General features: G+C 44.3%; 1 protein-coding gene across 1 annotated transcript in view; it reads left to right on the top strand.

Moving 5' to 3' along the window:
- Ziz (dedicator of cytokinesis protein Ziz) overlaps positions 1-14,773 on the top strand; it is a 573,699-nt gene that overhangs the window by 1,130 nt on the left and 557,796 nt on the right. The window lies entirely within an intron of this gene.

The raw sequence follows: 14,773 nt of genomic DNA, 5'->3' as shown, positions 1-14,773 counted from the left end.
TTTGGTCAACCAAAATACTTCACCATTCGACAAATGCGCATAGCACAACATGTACCACTTGCCAGAACAGAGGAGCAGAAATAATATGTAATTGCGAGCGAAGCGAGTCACGGCTGAAATAATACTAGTAATTAATGTTAGATCATTGACCAACATAGGCTACTCATAAATACACTTATTAGTGTGAATGATGATGGGCACGGGTAGGAGGATTCTCTTTTTCTACGCGAGCACCAGGCCTGCTGAGCCAACGACCAACACACCCACCGAAAATCAGAACAGTAGATTTTAGTACCATTATACATAAGCTGATGTAATACCCTTTGTTAGGTTATTTTGACTAGGCTAGGAGTTATCGCAGCAGAAAACGTTGTTGTTGGGTATGTTCCCTTCTGGTGTTACCAGAATGCTTAGACCTAACTGTTGTATAGTATACATCATAAGTCATGATACACGATTTCAATGGTTTTCATTCAATAGTTACTGGCAATTCTTACCTTTACATTTTTAAATATAAAACTTACCGGCTGGTTATACTGTATAATGGCTAAAGTCCCGGACGCCTCGGCAGGAAATTCAAAATCTCGTGTGCGGCTTAGCGCAGATATGCCAGGTGTACCCCAGCGCCCTCGCGGTACAACAGGTAGAACTGTACTCAACCAATTCAGATTTTCTCTGCCGCCATAGCTGGCTGTACTATTGGAAATTCTCTCTCGTTTTCTTACTCTGTTTGGACATTATTTGGTGATGTATTAACGTTTTTGAGTTTTGGCTTAAGCATATTTGTTTTATTTGATTTGTGATCACGTATTTATAACTTAAAAGGTAGGGTTAGAAGGTTTTTCAACCTATTTTAAACCTCACGAAAGCATAGGGGCGAAATGTAAACATTTTGTCCATTGATGACGTCACAGCCTCTTCCGTAGGCTAAAAGTCTGTCTTGCTTTTTACAAAGCATATAAGTGAATATGCTTTTAGAGTATTAAGTTATAAATTAAATTAAAAGAATTATTTTGAGAAAATTTTATACTTTTAATAGTTTTCTTTAGATAATCTTCGATCTGTTTGCAAAGATTAACTAGCATTCAGTGTTACGCAGTAGTCAGTATCGTTACGATGTTACAATATAGTGTAGCGATTTTATGAATAGTACTTTCTTCTTACCTCCCAAGTTATAAGTTGTACTATATAAAAGGAACATTTTATTTTTAAATATTTAACTTAGCCGGTGAATATATAATAGCTGAGCCTCCGGCGGCTCGACAGAAAAACACACAAAAACTCGCGAGCGATCGCTATGAAGGTTGCGGGTGTGCCCACTAGCGCCAACTATCGGCCAGATACCGCATATACATGTAAACAGACCCAATTTTTCTCTGTCGGTCTGATCGACAAGACGTACCATTACTCGCTGTTAACCTGGAGTTTTTCAACAATCTTGGTGAAGTACTTCCTTTTGGTTTGAGCTTTCGCAGTGCAGGTGTTTTATCTTCAACTTAAATCTTGAACTCGTTTTTGGATAGATTTAATTGTTGATGACTTTGGATTGTTTTTTTTGGACTTTCTTTGACTTTTAAATGGCCGACCCTTCCCTTAGTACGGAAGTGTGTTTTAGGCTTTTAGCAATTATCTTATCACGTTATAAATTGTTGTTGTTAATTATAGATTTTCCTCTATATATTTTATAACTCAACCGCCTTTATTAGGCCTCTTCGATTAGCTTTCCATTTATAATAAACATCAAGATAAATTTTAATGATTTGTTTATATGCGACCTTACCTATTCCTCCCCTAATCCGAGAGTAGGCGGTCCTAACTTGGAAACCGAAGTTAAACAACGTTGAGCCCTTTCAATCGTAAATAACTTTTACAGAGCAAATGATTTAAAACTTATTAAATGAATATTTTATGAAAGATTTTCTTTGAATAGTCTTCGTACTGTTTCAAAGATGAACTAACGTTTAGTTTATTTACGCTACGCAGTTTGCGCTCTATCGTTACGATAGAGAGAGAGAGAATCACGGTTTCACTTTGCAGAAAGAGTAAATCGATTCTGACGTTTTGTTCATTCTTCTTTCAAACTTAAATGTTTTAAATACTATTTTAAAGGAACTTGTTAATTGAAAAACCTTTCAGTTTTTTCCTTTGGTCAAATAACCTGTTTATTGACGAAAGGTAAGTGGGCTTTTCTCTTCGGTGCTAAATCAAGAGAGAGAGAGAGAGAGAGAGAGACGGAGAGAGAGAGAGGAAGAGAGAACGTTCCGATCTTTATTCTCGTCCCAAGCGAGTAACGTTGTTCTCGAGTCAGTTTTTTACTCTCGTCCCTAGTCTCTGTACGGGGAGAAAGGATAAAACGTTTTTAGTTTTTATTCTCGTCCCAAGGCACTGTACGGTGAGAGATTGAAAACGTAGTTTTGAATGAACTAGTGTTTAGTCTCCTTCCCAGCCACTGATCTTTTTATCTTTATATATGTTTACTGTTTTTTGCTTGTATTAATGTGCTAACATTATACGACTTATTTCGCAATTATAACCTTTTGATGAGGGTAGAATTGCGTGCTTCAGGTAGAAATCAGTTTTATTCATGCCTAATGTGAATTGTTGAAAAATTCGATTTCAGTGAAGTAAGTGCAAAACAGAAAATCGTAGTGATATAGTGATAATTGCGCAAAGTGTTATCAGTGTTGCGACCGAGGGTTCGTCTGTTCGTGCCTGTCGTTCGCCTAGTCCGAGACCTCTTGCAAGCTCCCAAGCCCAGGGGAGAAGTAATGTCGTACGACTTATGGGTTCGAGAGGCCTTGATCAACGAACAGACGTTCCCTCTATGGTTTCATGCGTGTCTCACCAAGACCGCCCCTACCATAAGACGAGCGAGACGATTTTCTCCTCGTCATCCGAAGGCTTTTCGCGTAAGAAACCGTGGAGCAAGGTTTTGAGGCCCTTTAAGCGAAAGTCAGTCCTTTCAGGACAGGTCCAGCGTCCTGGTTGTAGCCATTGGGACAGCTCTGACCCTATGCAGTCATCGAAAGACTGCTCGCCGCCTAAACAAAAGCGTAACACAGGCTCTGAGAGTCTTATTGTAGGCAAGGTTTTGCAGTCACAGACGTTACCCTCGTCTCTTACCGCAACCATTCCCGTTGATCCTAAATGGGTTGTACGGCAAGACATGCAGAATAAGCTTGCCTCTCTTATGGAGGACTATTCTGTTGAGCAGGTTCACGATGATCCTCGCCGCTTAGCTGATCGAGATCCTGGCCGTCAGCCGCCCAAACGAGCCTTTGCTCGTCCTGTTGACATTGACGTTACAAAGTCACGTCAATCGTGTTTTGTAGAGCCTCACTCGATGCAGTCCCGTGTTGACTCTCAGCCGCTTGTGGACGTTCAGCCGCTGCCGCTTGCTCTTGTTGACGTTCAGGACGTTCACCAACCAGCATAGTTGACTTGTTTTGACGTTGAGCGTCAAGCACCGCAGTCAAGAGTTGTTTTGACTGCTCAGTCTAAGCAGTCAAGGCAGTCTCGAGTTGACGTCGAGCATCCTCCCGCACCTGTTGTTGTTGCTGGTCAGTCCTTTAAGCAGTTACATGACATAGCGTCCTTGACTGCTACTGTTGCTCCTTTGTGTGTGGACTCTGCTTGTCAAGCATTGCCACCACGGCAGGTCTCTCCCTTGCTTGAGACTCGGCAATTGTCGGACAAGGTTCCTTCAGATGAGGAAGTTGCTGATCCCCCTCCTACTGATATTCCCTTGAGGACTCTGTCAGACGGAGAGGAGCCTAAAGCTGCTCAGCCCTCTATGGACTTTAAATAAATCATGCTGATTTTTAAGGATCTTTGTCTGGATCTTTTTGTAACTGCTGCTCCTCGTTCGCCTATACGTCAGAGTTTACACTAGGCCTAGCTACTTCGAAGCCGTTGTTTTCTAAGCTAGTGCTCTCTCGCTCTTCTAAGAGAGCTTTACGTTTGCTAGGCGACTGGTTAATCACCAGGAGGAGTTTGGGGGAGACAGCCTTTGCTTTCCCTACTTTTAAGCTGGCTTATAGAGCGAGAGTCTGATATGACACGGGAGAAGTTCTCGGCTTGGGAGTTCCTGCCTCTGCCCAGATAGACTTCTCAAACCTCATAGACTCTCCCTGGCGCCTGGCCATGAGACGCTCCAAGATTTTATGGTCGACTTCAGAGCTAGACCATCTCCTGTTAGGATTTTTTTTCGAGCGTTTGAAGTTTTGCTGTACAATTATGTCATGCATAAACAAGGCTATCAGGGATGGCTCCAATTATCTGACAGCCACGTTCTCTGCAGGAACAAGTCCCTCTGGGATGGCTCCAATGATCTGGCAGCCATGTTCACTGCAGGAGTACGTAAGAGGCAAGTGCGCTCAATGTGTTCATTGTCAAGACAAACTTCACGATGAAGTCTACCAGGCTGTCTTGACAGCATTAATGGAAGGCGACTGGATGGTCTCTCTCGACCTTCAGGAGGCATACTTCCACATTCCTATACACCCGGATTCCTAACCGTTTCTGAGGTTTGTTTACAGGAATGTGGGGTACCAGTTTCGAGCCCTGTGCTTTGGCCTCAGTCCTGCTCCTCTCGTGTTTACGAGGCTCATGAGGAATGTGGCAAAATCCCTCCATCTATCGGGAATCCGAGCCTCCCTGTACTTGGACGACTGGCTTCTCAGAGCATCGTCCAGTCTTCGCTGTCTGCAGGATCTACATTGGACGTTGAGTCTGGCCAGGGAATTGGGACTTTTGGTCAACCTAAAAGTCCCAACTGATCTCATCCCAGATTATTCTTTATTTGGGGATGGAGATTCGCAGTCCAGTTTTTTTTTTCGGGCTTTTCCGTCTGCCACCTGAATAGAACAAGCCCTGCTCGAAGTCCAACTAATGCTGAAAAGAGAACGTTTGTTCAGTCAGGAGTTGGAACAGTCTCGTAGGGACTCTCTCATCCCTGGAGCAGTTTGTCTCTCTAGGGAGACTACACCTTCTGCCTCTCCAGTTCCATCTAGCCTCTCACTGGAACTAGGACAAGACGTTAGAGACGGTATCATTCCCAGTCTCCGAACCAGTAAAGGCATGCCTGAAATGGTGGGACAGCAATATCAGTCTGAGAGAGGGACTATCCCTAGCAGTCAAGAACCCAAACCACGTGTTGTTCTCAGACGCGTCGGATTTGGGTTGGGGTGCGACCCTGTACGGTCGGGAATGCTCGGGTCTGTGGACCTCAAGTCAGAGGAGCATGCACATCAACGGCAAGGAGCTATTAGCAGTCCACTTGGCCTTGATGAAATTCGAAAGCTTTCTTCGAAACTAAGTGGTAGAGGTTTACTCAGACAACACCACAGCTTTGGCGTACATCTCCAAGCAAGGAGGCACACACTCCTTCACGCTGCTCGAGATCGCAAGGGACCTTCTCATATGGTCAAGAAATCGAGGCATCTCCCTGTTGACGAGATTCATCCAGGGGGACTTGAACGTCTTGGCAGACTGTCTCAGTCGGAGGGGTCAGGTGATACCCACGGAATGGACCCTCCACAAGGACGTGGGCAAGAGTCTTTGGGCTACTTGGGGTCAACCCACCATAGACCTCTTTGCCTCCTCGTTTACCAAAAGGTTACCAATCTATTGCTCTACAGTCCTAGATACAGAAGCAATCCACATAGACCCGTTTCTACTGGATTGGTCTCTTCTGGACTTATATGCATTCCCACCATTCAAGATAGTCAACAAGGTACTGCAGAAGTTCGCCTCTCACGAAGGGACAGGGTTGACGTTGGTTGCTACCCTCTGGCCCGCGAGAGAGTGGTTCACCGAGGTACTTCAATGGCTGGTAGACATTCCAAGAAGTCTTCCTCTAAGGGTAGATCTCTTACGTCAGCCCCACGTAAAGAATGTTCATCAAAGCCTCCCCGCGCTTCGTCTGACTGCCTTCAGACTATCGAGAGACTCTCAAGAGCTCGAGGCTTTTAGAAGGAGGCAGCCAGTGCGATTGCGAGAGCTAGGAGAGATTCTACCTTCAGAGTATACCAGTCGAAGTGGGAAGTCTTTCGAGATTGGTGCAAGCTAGCATCTATGTCCTCTTCCAGTACCTCTGTAGCCCAATCGGAGATTTTCTTTTACATCTGAGAAATGTTCGCTCCCTCTCAGCTCCCACGATTTAGGGCTACAGGAGCATGTTGGCTTCGGTCTTTTGTCATAGAGGCTTAGATCTTTCCAACAATTAAGATCTCCAAGATCTCCTTAAGTCTTTCGAGACCTCTAAGGAACGTCGTTTGGCAATTCCTGGATGGAACTTAGACGTGGTCCTAAGGTTCCTCATGTCAGACAGGTTTGAGCCATTACATTCAGCCTCCCTGAAGGATCTCACCCTCAAGACGCTTTTCCTAGTGTGCTTGGCTTCGGCTAAAAGGGTCAGTGAAATTCATGCCTTCAGTAAGAACATCGGCTTTTCTACAGAAAAAGCCACATGTTCACTTCAACTTGGTTTCCTGGCCAAAAATGAACTGCCTTCTCGTCCTTGGCCTAAGTCTTTTGATATACTGTACCTTGCCTGTCAGAGATCGTAAGCAACGAACTTGAAAGAGTGCTGTGTCCAGTTAGAACTCTTAAGTTCTACTTAGCTCGTACTAAGTCCTTACGAGGTGGATCTGAGGCATTATGGTGCTCAGTTAAGAAACCATCATTGCCTATGTCAAAGAATGCTTTGTCATATTTTATCAGACTTTTAATACGAGAGGCTCATTCTCACTTGAATGAAAAATACCGATACTTGCTTAAGGTTAAGACGCACGAAATAAGAGCTATAGCAACTTCCGTGGCCTTTAAGCAAAATAAATCTCTGCAAAGTATTATGGACGCGACCGTTTGGAGAAGCAAATCGGTATTCGCGTCATTTTACTTAAAAGATGTCCAGACTCTTTACGAGGACTGCTACACACTGGGTCCATTCGTTACAGCGAATGCAGTAGTGGGTAAGGGTTCTACCATCACATTCCCTTAATTCCAATATCCTTTTAATCTGCTCTTGAAATGTTTTTTTTTTTAATTGGATTGTACGGAAGGCTAAGAAGCCTTTCGCAGCCTTTTTTGATTTGGCGGGTGGTCAAATGTCATTTCTTGAGAGCGCCCAGATTAGGGGTTTGATGAGGTCCTGTTGTATGGGTTGCAGCCCTTAATACTTCAGCTCCTGGGAGTCTTTCAGCATCCTAAGAGGATCGCTGGGCTTCGTGAGGAAGACAGACTAATAAGGCAGAGTAATCGTCTAAGTCAACTTCCTTACCAGGTACCTTTATATATTTGGGTTTTGTTATGATATAACTGTCAAAAACTCTAAGCATATACGCTGTAAACTTAATTAACTCTGGTCTCTACCCACCACCATGGGTGTGAATCAGCTATTATATATTCACCGGCTAAGTTAAATATTTAAAAATGATATTTTAATTATAAAATAAATTTTTCAATATTAAACTTAGCCGGTGATTATATAAGCTGCAGCTCTGCTGCCCGACAGAAAAACTCTACGTTCAAAATACGCCAGCGATCGCTATGCAGGTAGGGGGTGTACATCAACAGCGCCATCTGTCGAGCAGGTACTCAGTACTCAATGTAAACACAGAACCAATTTTTTCTCTGTCGTGCCACCGGCAAGACCTACTAAATTCGCTATTGCTTACTGGATTGGTTTTCACATATTTTGGTGAAGTACACATTTCTAGTTTTGAGCTTTCGCTATGCAGGTGTTTTATCTTCATCTCAAAACTTGAACTCGTTTTGGATAGATTTAATTATGGTGACAAGGAGAGTATGGACTCTCTTTCACTTTTAAATGGCCGACCCTTCCCTTAGACGGAAGTGTGTTTAGGTTTTTAGTAATTTTGCTTAACACGTTATAGATCTATATATTTTATATCTCTCCGCCTTTATTAGGCCTCTTCGATTAACTTTCCATTTATTATAAACATATAAAAATAAATTTTTATGTTTTGTTTATATGCGACCTTTCCTGATAGTAGGCGGTCCTTACTTGGAACCGAAGTTAATCAACGCTGAGCCCGTTATATCGTATTTAGCCTTTAAAGAATTTAAAACTTTTTAAAATTTAATGTTTTATGAAAGAATTTCTTTGATAGTCTTCGTACTGTTTTCAAAGATGAACTAACGTTTAGTTTTTTAGACTACGCAGTTGTTGACGTTCAGGACGTTCAACATGCGCTCTATCGTTACGATAGAGAGAGAGTGTATCACGGTTTCACTTTGCAGTAAGAGTAAATCGATTCTGACGTTTTGTTCTTTCTTTCTTAGCTTAAATGTTTTAAATTCTAAATTAAAGGAACTTTTTATTTGGAAAACCTTTCAGTTTTTTCCTTTAGTCAAATAACAAGTTTTTTTGACGATATATAATTGGGCTCTTCTCTTAGGTGCGAAATCAAGAGAGAAAGAGAGAGAGAGATAGAGACGGAGGGAGAGAGAGGAGAGAAAACGTTCCGTTCAAGCGGGTAACGTTTTTCTCGAGTTGCTCTCGTCCCTAGTCGCTGTACGGGGAGGAAGGATAAAACGTTTTTAGTTTTTTATTCTCGTCCCCAGGCTATGTGCGGTGAGAGATTGAAAACGTAGTTATATGAACTAGTGTTTAGTCTCTTTCCCAGCCACTGATTTTTTTTTTTATCTTAAAATATGTTTTCTGTTTTTTGCTGGTATTAATGAGCTTGCATTATACGACTGATTTCGCAATTACTACCTTTTAATGAAGGGTAGAATTGCGTGTTTCAGGTAGAAATCAGTAAAGTTTCGATTTCAGTGAAATAAGTGCAAAACAGAAAATCGATAAAGTGATATGCGCAAAGTGTTACAGTGTTGCGTCCGAGGGTTCGTCTGTTCGTGCCTGTCGTTCACCTAGTCCGGGACCTCTTGCAAGCTCCCAAGCCCAGGGGAGAAGTAATGTCGAACGACTTATGGGTTCGAGAGGCCTTGATCAACGAACAGACGTTTTCCCTCTGTGGTTTCGGGCGTATCTACCCAAGATCGCCCCACCCACTCTAAGACGAGAGAGCCCATTTATTCCTCGTCTGCGGAAGAGGTTTCTCGTAAGAAACCATGGACCAAGGTCTCGCGGCTTATTAAGCGCAAGTCGGTCCTTTCCGCGCAAGTCCAACGGCCCAGTTGTAGCCACTGGGTCAGTTCGGACTCGCTGCAGTCTTCCGACGACTGCTCACCTCCTAAGAGAGGCAAAGCGGTACCGCATCAGGCAGTCACACCGTCTGTTGCCGCACCTGCTCCTGTAGACCCTAGTGGTCTTTGCTGCAGACCATGCAGTCTCAGTTAACGTCATTGATGCAGGACTTTCGTGCTGAGAAGGTTGACACTGCACCAACCTCTAGCCTACAACCAACCACGGTTGTGCGTCCTGTGGACGCTGAGGCGACCTTCTCCCGCACTCCAAGAGAGTCCCGCCACCCATGCGTTCCAGTGTACCCTGCCAGCCGCATGTTGACGTTCAGCGACGCACGGAATCTTCCGTTGACGTTCGCGAGGTACAACAACAGTCTAAGTTGTTTTGTTTTGACGCGGTGCGTCAACTTCCGCATTCTAGAGTTGTTTTGACTGCTCAGTCTAGACAGTCAAAGCAGTCTCGAGTGGACACTGTACGTCCTCACACACCTGTTGTGGTTGACAGTTCAGTTGTTGACAGTTCACAGACTGTCAAGCAGTTACATGACGTTGCCTTCTGGTCTGCTACTTATGCACCAGTGAGAGACTCACTGAGGTAACCTAGCTTTTATCGGACAAGGTTCCTGTGGATGAGGAAGTTGCTGTTCTCCCTCCTACTGATATTCCCTTGAGGACTCTGTCAGATGGAGAGGAGCCTTAAGCTGCTTAGCCTCCTATGGACTTTAATTAAATCATGATGATTTTTTTTTTTAAGGATCTTCGTCCGGATCTTGTAACTGCTGCTCCTCGTTCGCCTAAACGTCAGAACTTACACTAGGCCTAGCTACTTCGAAGCCGTTGTTTTTAAGCTAGTGCTCTCTCGCTCTCCTAGAGAGCGTTACGTTGACTAGGCGACTGGTTTTTTGCACCAGGAGGAGTTTTTAGGGATACAGCCTTTGATTTCCCTTCTTTTAAACTGGCTTATAGAGCGAGAGTCTGATATGACACGAGAGAAGTTCTCGGCTTGGGAGTTCATGCCTCTGCCCAGATAGACTTCTCAATTCTGGTAGACTCGCCCTGGCGCCTAGCCAGGAGACGCTCCAAGTTGTTTACAGGTCAACTTCTCAGCTTTTGTCAAGCCTTTGAAGTTTTGCTGTACTATTATGTCACACATAACAAGGCTTTCAGGGATGGTAAACGGTTCCGCCTCAGTCGCTAACCCCGTCTGTTGCCACACCTGCTCCCGTAGACCCTAAATGGGCTTTGCTGCAAGCCATGCAGTCCAAGCTTGCGTCCTTGATAGAGGACTTAAAGGCGGAGAAGAACCTTCGGGCCAACAACCTTCCAACCGGTCGGTTGTGCGCCCTGTTGACGCTGAGGTAACCTACTCGCGTCTGCCAGTTGAGGTGGTTCCTCCTTCTGGCCAACAACCTTCCAACCGGTCGGTTGTGCGCCCTGTTGACGCTGAGGTAACCTACTCGCGTCTGCCAGTTGAGGTGGTTCCTCCTTCTGGCCAACAACCTTCCAACCGGTCGGTTGTGCGCCCTGTTGACGCTGAGGTAACCTACTCGCGTCTGCCAGTTGAGGTGGTTCCTCCACCGATGCGACCCAGTGTGGGTTGCCAGTCGCACGTTGACGTTAAGCGACGCTCGGAGGTGGTTGTTGACGTTCAGGACGTTCAACAACCAGCAGAGGTGACTTGTTGTGACGCAGTGCGTCAACCTCAGCAGCCCGGTAGGGTGTTGACTGCACAACCCAGACGGTCTAGACAGTTTCGGGTTGACGCTGTACTTCCTCGCGCACCCATGGTTGTTGACAGTTCACAGACTGTGCAGCAGTTCCATGATATTGCGTCCGGCTCCGTCATGCATCCACCAGTGCGACCGGATTCAGCGAGTCAGACGTTGCCCACTCCGTTGCCGTTTCCTCATCAGTTTCGGATGAGGAACCCTCTGATGAGGACGTTGCTGAACAAGACGATCAGCCCCCAGCCCTGCTATCCATCCAGAAGATGCTGAAGAAGGAACGCTGCTCAGTCAGGCTGTGGATGAGTCTGGTAGGGACACTGTCATCCGTGGATCAATTTGTGTCACTAGGAAGACTACACCTCCGTCCTCTTCTATACCATCTAGCTTTTCACTGGAAAAAGGACAAGACGCTGGAAGCGGTCTCGATCCCGGTTTCCGGAAAGATAAAGTCTTGTCTGACTTGGTGAAAGGACTATATCAACCTTAGAGAGGGTCTTCCCCTAACTGTTCAGACTCCCAACCACGTTCTCTTCTCGGACGCATCGGACGTAGGCTGGGGTGCGACATTAGACGGTCGGGAATGCTCGGGATTATGGAACTCGAGTCAAAGGACAATGCATTTCAACTGCAAGGAGCTTCTGGCAGTACGTCTGACCTGGAAAAGCTTCAGGTCTCTCCTTCAAGGCAAAGTGGTGGAGGTGAACTCGGACAACACCACGGCTTTGGCGTACATCTCCAAGCAAGGAGGGACCTACTCTCTGACGTTGTACGAGATCGCAAGGGACCTCCTCACCTGGTCAAAAGGTCTAGACATATCACTAGTAACGAGGTTCATCCAAGGCAACTTGAATGTCATGGCAGATTGTCTCAGTCGGAAGGGACAAATAATTCCAACAGAATGGACCCTCCACAAGGATGTATGCAAGAGACTTTGGGCCACCTGGGGCCAGCCAACCATAGATCTCTTCGCAACCTCGATGACCAAGAGGCTCCCAATATTTTGCTCACCAATCCCGGACCCAGCAGCAGTTCATATAGATGCCTTTCTACTAGATTGGTCACATCTAGATCTATATGCATTCTCTCCGTTCAAGATTGCCAACAAGGTACTGCAGAAGTTCTCCTCTCACGAAGGGACAAGGTTGACGCTAGTTGCTTCCCTCTGGCCCGCGAGAGAATGGTTCACCGAGGTACTTCGATGGCTAGTAGACGTTCCCAGAACACTTCCCCTAAGGGTGGACCTTCTACGTCAGCCACGCGTAAAGAAGGTACACCAAGGCCTCCACGCTCTTCGTCTGACTGCCTTCAGACTATCGAAAGACTCTCGAGAGCTAGAGACTTTTCGAAGGAGGCAGCCAGAGCGATTGCTAGAGCAAGGAGAACATCCACCCTTAGAGTCTACCAATCGAAGTGGGAAATATTCCGAAACTGGTGCAAGTCAGTATCCGTATCCTCGACCAGTACCCCTGTAACTCAAATAGCTGACTTCCTCTTATATCTGAGGAAAGAACGATCTCTTTCAGCTCCCACTATCAAGGGTTACAGAAGCATGTTGGCATCGGTCTTCCGTCACAGAGGCTTAGATCTTTCCAACATAAAGATCTACAGGACCTCCTTAAGTCTTTTGAGACCACGAAGGAGCGTTGTTTGGTTACACCTGGTTGGAATTTAGACGTGGTACTAAGATTCCTTATGTCAGACTGGTTCGAAACGCTACAATCAGCCTCCCTGAAAGATCTCACCTTAAAGACTCTTTTCCTGGTATGCTTAGCCACAGCTAAAAGAGTCAGTGAGATTCATGTCTTCAGCAAGAACATCGGATTCTCATCCGAAACGGCTACATGTTTTACAACTTGGTTTTCTAGCCAAAAACGAGCTGCCTTCTCGGCCTTGGCCAATATCGTTCGATATTCCAAACTTATCGTATGGTTGGAAATGAACTAGAAAGAGTCTTATGTCCTGTAAGAGCTCTTAAGTTCTATTTAAAACGAACTAAACCTTTACGAGGCCCGTCTGAAGCTTTATGGTGTTCAGTTAAGAAACCATCTTTGCCTATGTCAAAGAATGCTTTATCCTATTTTATCAGACTGTTAATACGAGAAGCTCATTCCCATCTGAATGAGGAAGACCAAGCTTTGCTGAAGGTAAGGACACACGAAGTAGAGCTGTCGCAACTTCCGTGGCCTTTAAACAAAATAGATCTCTGCAAAGTATAATCGACGCAACCTATTGGAAAAGCAAGTCAGTGTTCGCGTCTTTTTATCTTAAGAATGTCCAGTCTCTTTACGAGAACTGCTACACTCTGGGACCATTCGTAGCAACGAGTGCAGTAGTGGGTGAGGGCTCAACCACTACAATTCCCTAATTCCATAACCTTTTTAATCTTTCTCTTGAAATGTTTTATTATTGTTTTTGGGTTGTCCGGAAGGCTAAGAAGCCTTTCGCATCCTACTTGATTTGGCGGGTGGTCAAAGTCATTTCTTGAGAAGCGCCTAGATTAGAGGTTTTGATGAGGTCCTGTTGTATGGGTTGCAACCCTTGATACTTCAGATCCTAGGGGTCGCTCAGCATCCTAAGAGGATCGCGAGGCTCCGTAAGGAAGACGTACTTAAAAAGGCAGAGTAATTGTTCAAGTCGACTTCCTTACCAGGTACTTATTTATTTTATGTTTGTTATTTTGAATAACTGCTAAAATGAAATACAAAATACTTAGCTCATAATAATGTAAACAAGTAATGCTGGTCTCTACCCACCCCCCTGGGTGTGAATCAGCTTATATAATCACCGGCTAAGTTTAATATTGAAAAATGTTATTTTTATTAATAAAATAAATTTTTGAATATACTTACCCGGTGATTATATATTAAAGGACCCTCCCTTCCTCCCCAATAGAGACCCAGTGGACCGAGGAGAAAATTGGTTCTGTGTTTACATTGAGTACTGAGTACCTGCTCGACAGATGGCGCTGTTGATGTACACCCCCTACCTGCATAGCGATCGCTGGCGTATTTTGAACGTAGAGTTTTTCTGTCGGGCAGCAGAGCTGCAGCTTATATAATCACCGGGTAAGTATATTCAAAAATTTATTTTATTAATAAAAATAACATTTTTGAATATACTTACCCGGTGAATATATAAATTAAAGGCCCCCCTTCCTCCCCGATAGAGACCCAGCGGGATGAGAAAAATTGGGTCTGTTTACATGTATATTTGGTATCTGGCCGATAGTTGGCGCTAGTGGGCACACCCGCAACCTTCATAGCGATTGCTCGCGAGTTTTTGTGTGTTTTTCTGTCGAGCCGCCGGAGGCTCAGCTATTATATATTCACCGGGTAAGTATATTCAAAAATTTATTTTATAATTAAAATATCATTTTGCAATTAATTGGTCCTTTCAGTATTTTTTCCTTAGTCAGAGATTAAAGGAAGTTACAGTTCAGTTTATTTTATACGATGCAGTATTCTTTATAATTGTCGTAGCGCACGATTCTATGTATCGTTGTTGCCTTGGTGGTTTTCGGAATACTAAAATTGTTCGTATATTATTTGTAGATGTTCCAATGATGCGAGTGATGATTCGTCTTTTATTGGAACCCCTTAATTTAAGGGTTTATTTGGATTTATAGATATTATATCTATTGAGGTAATATTTGATATTTAATATTTTGTTACATTTATATTGGAGTCGGTACTTTTGCAGTCCCATTCAAACAATTGTCCAGTGACAGAATTATAAGTCTCTCCCTACGGAGTTCATTTCGTTTGAGAGAGCGTATACTTTGGTTTTCAGGTAATTATGAAACTATCTTTGTGCCAAAGAGGAAAGTGCAAATGTTTTAGTGATAAATTGTGCAGTGAATTTTATTCAGTGGA

This window comes from Palaemon carinicauda, chromosome 1 (assembly GCF_036898095.1).
Source record: "Palaemon carinicauda isolate YSFRI2023 chromosome 1, ASM3689809v2, whole genome shotgun sequence".
NCBI lineage: Eukaryota > Metazoa > Arthropoda > Malacostraca > Decapoda > Palaemonidae > Palaemon > Palaemon carinicauda.
Note: the sequence above shows the minus strand (reverse complement) of the source record. Positions and strands in the feature narration are given on the sequence as shown.